Source organism: Macaca mulatta, chromosome 19, assembly GCF_049350105.2.
Source record: "Macaca mulatta isolate MMU2019108-1 chromosome 19, T2T-MMU8v2.0, whole genome shotgun sequence".
NCBI lineage: Eukaryota > Metazoa > Chordata > Mammalia > Primates > Cercopithecidae > Macaca > Macaca mulatta.
The window spans coordinates 50072456-50078034 of NC_133424.1; the positions used below are offsets into that span (position 1 = coordinate 50072456).

The following is a 5579-nucleotide window of genomic DNA, read 5'->3' on the forward strand; positions in this document are numbered from 1 at the left end:
TGCGTGTGCAGCGCGGAGCACAGTGCTGGGCTCAGAGCCAACGCTAATTTGACTACTATTGTTATTATTTGTACCAACCGCCTTTGAAAGCATTTTCTGCCATGAGTTGTAAAATTACTGTATTATTGGTAGAGTTTTTAGCACAGATCCACACGCAGTTCCTTATGTGAAAGGCGTAGGCCTAGTTCGTTTTGCATTCCGGATGTTGGGGGTTTTATTTATTTTATTTTATTTTTTTGAGACGGAGTCTCGCTCTTTTGCCCACGCTGGAGTGCAGTGGCTCGATCTCGGCTCACTGCAATCTTCGCCTCTCGGGTTCAAGCAATTCTCCTGCCTCAGCCTCCCAAGTAGCTGTGATTACAGGTGCCCACCACCACGCCCAGCTAATTTTTGTATTTTTTAGAAGAGATGGGGTTTCGCCATATTGGCCAGGCTGGTCTCGAACTCCTGACCTCAGGTGATCCACCCGCCTCGACCTCCCAAATTGCTGGGATTACAGGCGTGAACCACCACGCCCGGTCTTATTTTATTTATTTTTTATTTATCTAGTTTTTTTGAGACAGGGTCTCGCTCAGTCACCCAGGCTGGAGTGCAGTGGCTCGAACGTAGCTCACTGCAACTCTGAATTCCTAGGTTCAAGGGATCGTCCTGCCTCAGACTCCCGAGTAGCTGGGATTCCAGGCATGAGCCAGGCCTGGATTTTAAAATACAGTTCAGATATCCATACAGAGTTCTGCAATATCCCCCTGGGTTGGGGGCAGTACTCCAAAGTGCATGATATTTCTGCTTCAAAGTCTGTGTGGAGGTCGGGAGCAGTGGCTCACACCTGTAATCCCAGCACTTTGGGAGGCCGAGGTTGGTGAGTCACTCGAGGTCAGGAGTTCGAGACCAGCCTGGCCAACATGGTGAAACGCTGTCTCTACTAAAAATGCAAAAATTAGCCGGGTATGTGGTGCGCGCCTGTGGTCCCGGCCACTCAGGAGGCTGAGGCAGAATTGCTTGAACCTGGGAGTCAGAGGTTGTGGTGAGCTGAGATCTTGTGTCACTGCATCCAGCCTGGGTGACAGAGCAAGACTCTGTCTCAAAAATAAATAAATAAATCAATAAATAAAAAATAAAAGCTGTGTGGAGAGAAATACGCACTCAGTGGAAGAGACGGTATAAATAGCCTAATGTGGGTGCAGGCAGGTCTCACTATTTGAAGAGTTGGGGGCCTAATTTATGAAGAAACCGTAGGTTTGCAGATAAGAGATTTTAGCCCTGGCGCTGGGATGATTTTTAAAATCAATACTGTTATTAAGCGACTGCTGTGATGCAGCCTACATACTTTTACAGGCACGAAACAATTTACTTCTACAGATAGTATCTGTTTATTACAGATAAATTAGAAGAAGCACAGGGGGTCTGAAGTTAAATAATTTGGATAATCAAGGGATGCAAAAGGATTGGTAAGAGATTGTTGGGGAGTAGTCCAAAACTATCACCCAATAGACGCCTTATTCATTACAAAGGGGAAAAAAATGTACCTATTCAGTGGGGTGGGGGAACTCTGGAAAGCAACTTCTTCTTTTTTTTTTTTTTGAGACGGAGTCTTGCTCTGTCACCTAGGCTGGAGTGCAGTGGCACAATCTTGGCTCACTGCAAGCTCCGCCTCCCGGGTTCAAGCGATTCTCCTGCCTCAGTTTCCCGAGTAGCTGGGACTACAGGCACCCGCCACCACGCCTGGCTAATTTTTTGTATTTTTGTGGAGACAGCGTTTCACCGTGTTAGCCAGGATGGTCTCGATCTCCTGACCTTGTGATCTGCCCACCTTGGCCTCCCAAAGTGCTGGGATTACAGGCGTGAGCCACCTTGCCTGTGCCCAGCTGAAAGCAACTTCTTAACCGAGTGATAGAACAGTATCCCAATAATGGAACATTGTGATGTCAATGTCTTGTGATGTGACACAAAATTGCCTATATAAATTTTTTTTTTTTTTTTTTTTTTTTGAGACAGAGTATCTCTCTGACACCCAGGCTAGAGTGCAGTACTGTAATCACAGCTCACTGCATCCTGGACCTCCCAGGCTCAAGTGATCCTCCCATTTCAGCCTCCCTAGTAGCTGGAACTATAGGTGTGCACCACCCCATCTGGCAAGTTTTTTTACTTTTTGGAGAGATGGGGTTTCACCAAGCTGCCCAGGTTCTATATGCAATTCTTATTTTAAAAAAGTGTTAGGCCTAATTTTTTTTTTGAGATGGAGTCCTGCTATATAGCCTAGGCTGGAGTGCAGTGGCATGATCTTGGCTCACTGCAACCTCTGCCTCCCAGGTTCAAAGGATTCTCCTGCCTCAGCCTCTTAAGTAGCTGAGATTACAGGTGCCCACCACCACGCCTGGCTAATTTTTTGTATTTTTAATAGAGATGGGGTTTAGCCATGTTGGTTTGGCTGGTCTCAAACTCCTGACCTTGGGTGATCCCCCTGCCTTGGCCTCCCAAAGTGCTGGGATTACAGGTGTGAGACACCTCGCCTGGCCTGACCTAAACTTTGAACCTAAATTTAATAATGAGGAAATAGGCCGGACCTGGTGACTCATGCTTGTAATCCCAGCACTTTTGGAGGTTGAAGCGGGAGGATCATTTGATCCCAGGAGCTTGAGACCAGCCTGGGTCACATAGCGAGTCCCTATTTCTAAAAAAAAAAAAAAAAAAAAAAACTAGCCACGTGTGGTGGTACACACCTATAGTCCCAGCTATTAATACTTGTGAGGCTGACATGGGAGAATTGCTCGAGCCCAGGAGGTCGAGGTTACACTGAGCTATGATTGCACCACTGCACTCCAGCCTGGGCAACAGAGCAAGACCCTGTTTCAAAAACAAAAACAAACAAACGAACAAAAAGGCAAATCATCATGCATTGAGAATGGGGGCTATCCCCAAGATAACTGGCCAGGACTTTTCAAAAGTCAGTGTATGAATAATCACAAAAGAGACCAAAGAGATCTTCACAACCAAGTACAGTAGTTGCACCTTGATTGGGTCTTGAATTAGCTGTTGACTTTGGGTTCCATTGCTGGGTGCTGATTTTTCTCTTCCTATTTGGTCAGACTTGCTTGTCTCTTGACTTTCCCAAACAAGGGATAAGCTGGTGTTTGTAGGTGATAGGGGTGCACTTCCTATTCTAAATATCAGACAATTTTCCCGCCATCTTGGGCCTGCATTAGAGCATGAATGGAGCTTTGTGTCTCGGGCTGGGGGGCTTGCTGACAGGCTGGTCTCACTTGTGGGCAGAGAAGTGTCCAAGAACCCCACTTCCAGCTTCCCCTCCCCTCTGCCCCAAGTGCCAGGGTAGGACTGGCTGCTTTTTTTTTGTTTTTTTTTTTCCATCTCAGATGCCAGCATCTACCGTAGTTACCACCTCAAGCTGTCAGAGTTGGATCTCTTTAGGGAACCACCCTTCAGTTCTTGTTTTTCCTACACATGAATGTTGGGTGGCCTGTTCATTGGGGAGGAGGGTGAGAAGAGGGCACAGGAGGCTCAGACAGACAGACTCTCATCTGAGCCCATCCTCTCTGCCTTTTTTCTTTTTTTTTTTTGAGACAGGGTCTCGCTCTGCCACCCAGGCTGGAGTGCAGTGGTGTGATCTCAGCTCACTGCAGCCTTGACCTCCCCAGTTCCAGCAATTTTCCTGCCTCAGCCACCTGAGTAGCTGGGACCATAGCACTGTATTTTTTGTTGGGATGGGGTTTTGCCGTGTTGCCCAGGCTGGTCTTGAATTTCTGGGCCCAAGAGATCCTTCTGCTTCAACCTCCCAAAGTGCTGGGATTACAGGTGTGTGCCATCACACCTGGCCATTTAATACATTTTGATGCTCTTTCCATATCACTACATAGGGAGCTTCCTTATTTTATTTTAATTAATTAATTTTATTGTTTCTTTTTTATTTTTGAGACAGAGTCTTGCTCTGTTGTCCAGGCTATAGTGCAGTGACTGGATCTTGGCTCGGTGAAATCTCTGCCTCCCGGGCTCAAGCGATTCTTGTGCCTCAGCCTCCTGAGTAGCTGGGACTACAGGAACGTGCCACCATGCCCGGCTAATTTTTGTATGTTTAGTAGACAGGGGATTTGGCCATGTTGGCCAGGCTGGTCTTGAACTCCTGACCTCAGGTGATCCTCCTGTCTTGGCCTCCCAAAGTGCTGAGATTACAGGTGTGAGCCACCACGCCCGGCCATAAGTAGCCATTTCTTCATGCTGTTCAATCATCTAACATCCAGGGGCTTGCGTATGTAAGGACAAGAGTACTAACTAATCTTTGTTCTTTGATAAAATCATTAAACAGTTGTTCCTCTAAATCTTCCTCCAAACCAGACTTCCCTAATTATTTCAACGTTCCTTCCAAAGGCCATCGCTTAAAGCGTTCACAAATCTAATGTCAGATGTTTGCGATTGTTGTAAATACCTTAACAAATAGACAAAGCAATTGTGTGTTATTATAATGATTACAAAGCTAATGCATACTTGTGCTGACACGTGTCACCAGTGTGCTGATACCCATGGATTTGAGCTTGTTTCTTTATTATTGTTATTATTACAAAAAGTGGAATTGTTTATTTTTCATTTATTTATTTATTTTTGAGATAGGGTCTGGCTCTGTTACCCAGGCTGGAGTGCAGTGGCACGATCACAGCTCACTGCAGCCTTGATCTCCTGGGCTCAAGTGATCCTCCCACCTCAGTCCCTCAAGCAGCTGGGACTGCAGGGGGCACGCCACCACGCCTGGCTAATTTTTGTATTTTTTGCAGAGATGGGATTTTGCCATGCTGCCCAGGCTGGTCTTGAACTCATGAGTTCAAGCAATCCACCTGCCTCAGCCTCCTAAAATGCTGGGATTACAGGCATGAGCCACTGCACCTGGCCTTGTTTCTTTATTATTGCTATTCTAGCTTTTAGGCTCCTTTCCTGCAGGGAGTGTGATTTGACTCACCCAACGTAAGGAGCCCCGGTTACTGCCTCGGACTTGCTGAGGTTTCGGCTGTAGGTCGGAGCCAGTGTCAGGAAGGCTGATGATTCAGGGCCGGTGGCGAGGCCTGGGGAGCCTCTAGCAGGGCAGCCCACTGAATGTGGTTGTCACTCGAGCCTGTCCACATGCTTGGATCTGAACAGGAAGGGAGGTTTTATTTATGGTCTCGGTCGTGCTTTCCCTCGGAGTCACATTTGTTCCTGGTATCTCCTCACGTGGTGCAGGCTGATGTGCTTACTCTGCAGCTCTTTCTGCTAAGCAAGGCCTGTTTCTACCCAGTTAAATCTAAAGCCTTCCATCACAATAAAACCCCAACTGTCATTCCCGTCAACCATGAAGAACTGAACTAGGAGGCCCTGACACTTGCCAATCTGATGTGTTATCAGATGTTTACATTGGCCAGGCACAGCGGCTCATGCCTGTAATCCTAGTGCTTTGGGAGGCAGCAGGATCACTTGAGACCAGGAGTTCAAGACCAGCCTGTGCAACATAGTGAGACCCCCCATCTCTACAAAACATTTAAAGATTAGCTGGTTATGATGGTGCGTGACTGTGGTTCTAGCTAGTCGGGAGACTGAGG

At 47.0% G+C, this 5579-nt stretch overlaps 1 protein-coding gene across 1 annotated transcript in view; it reads right to left on the reverse strand.

The window, feature by feature from the left end:
- Positions 1-5134, reverse strand: part of LOC721961 (F-box protein 17) — a 43736-nt gene extending 38602 nt beyond the window's left edge. Inside the window, exon 1 of the mRNA XM_077982770.1 lies at positions 4964-5134. The gene's annotated coding sequence lies outside the window, so the exon portion shown is untranslated. The remainder of the gene's footprint in view (positions 1-4963) is intronic.
- Between the last annotated feature and the right edge of the window lie 445 nt (positions 5135-5579).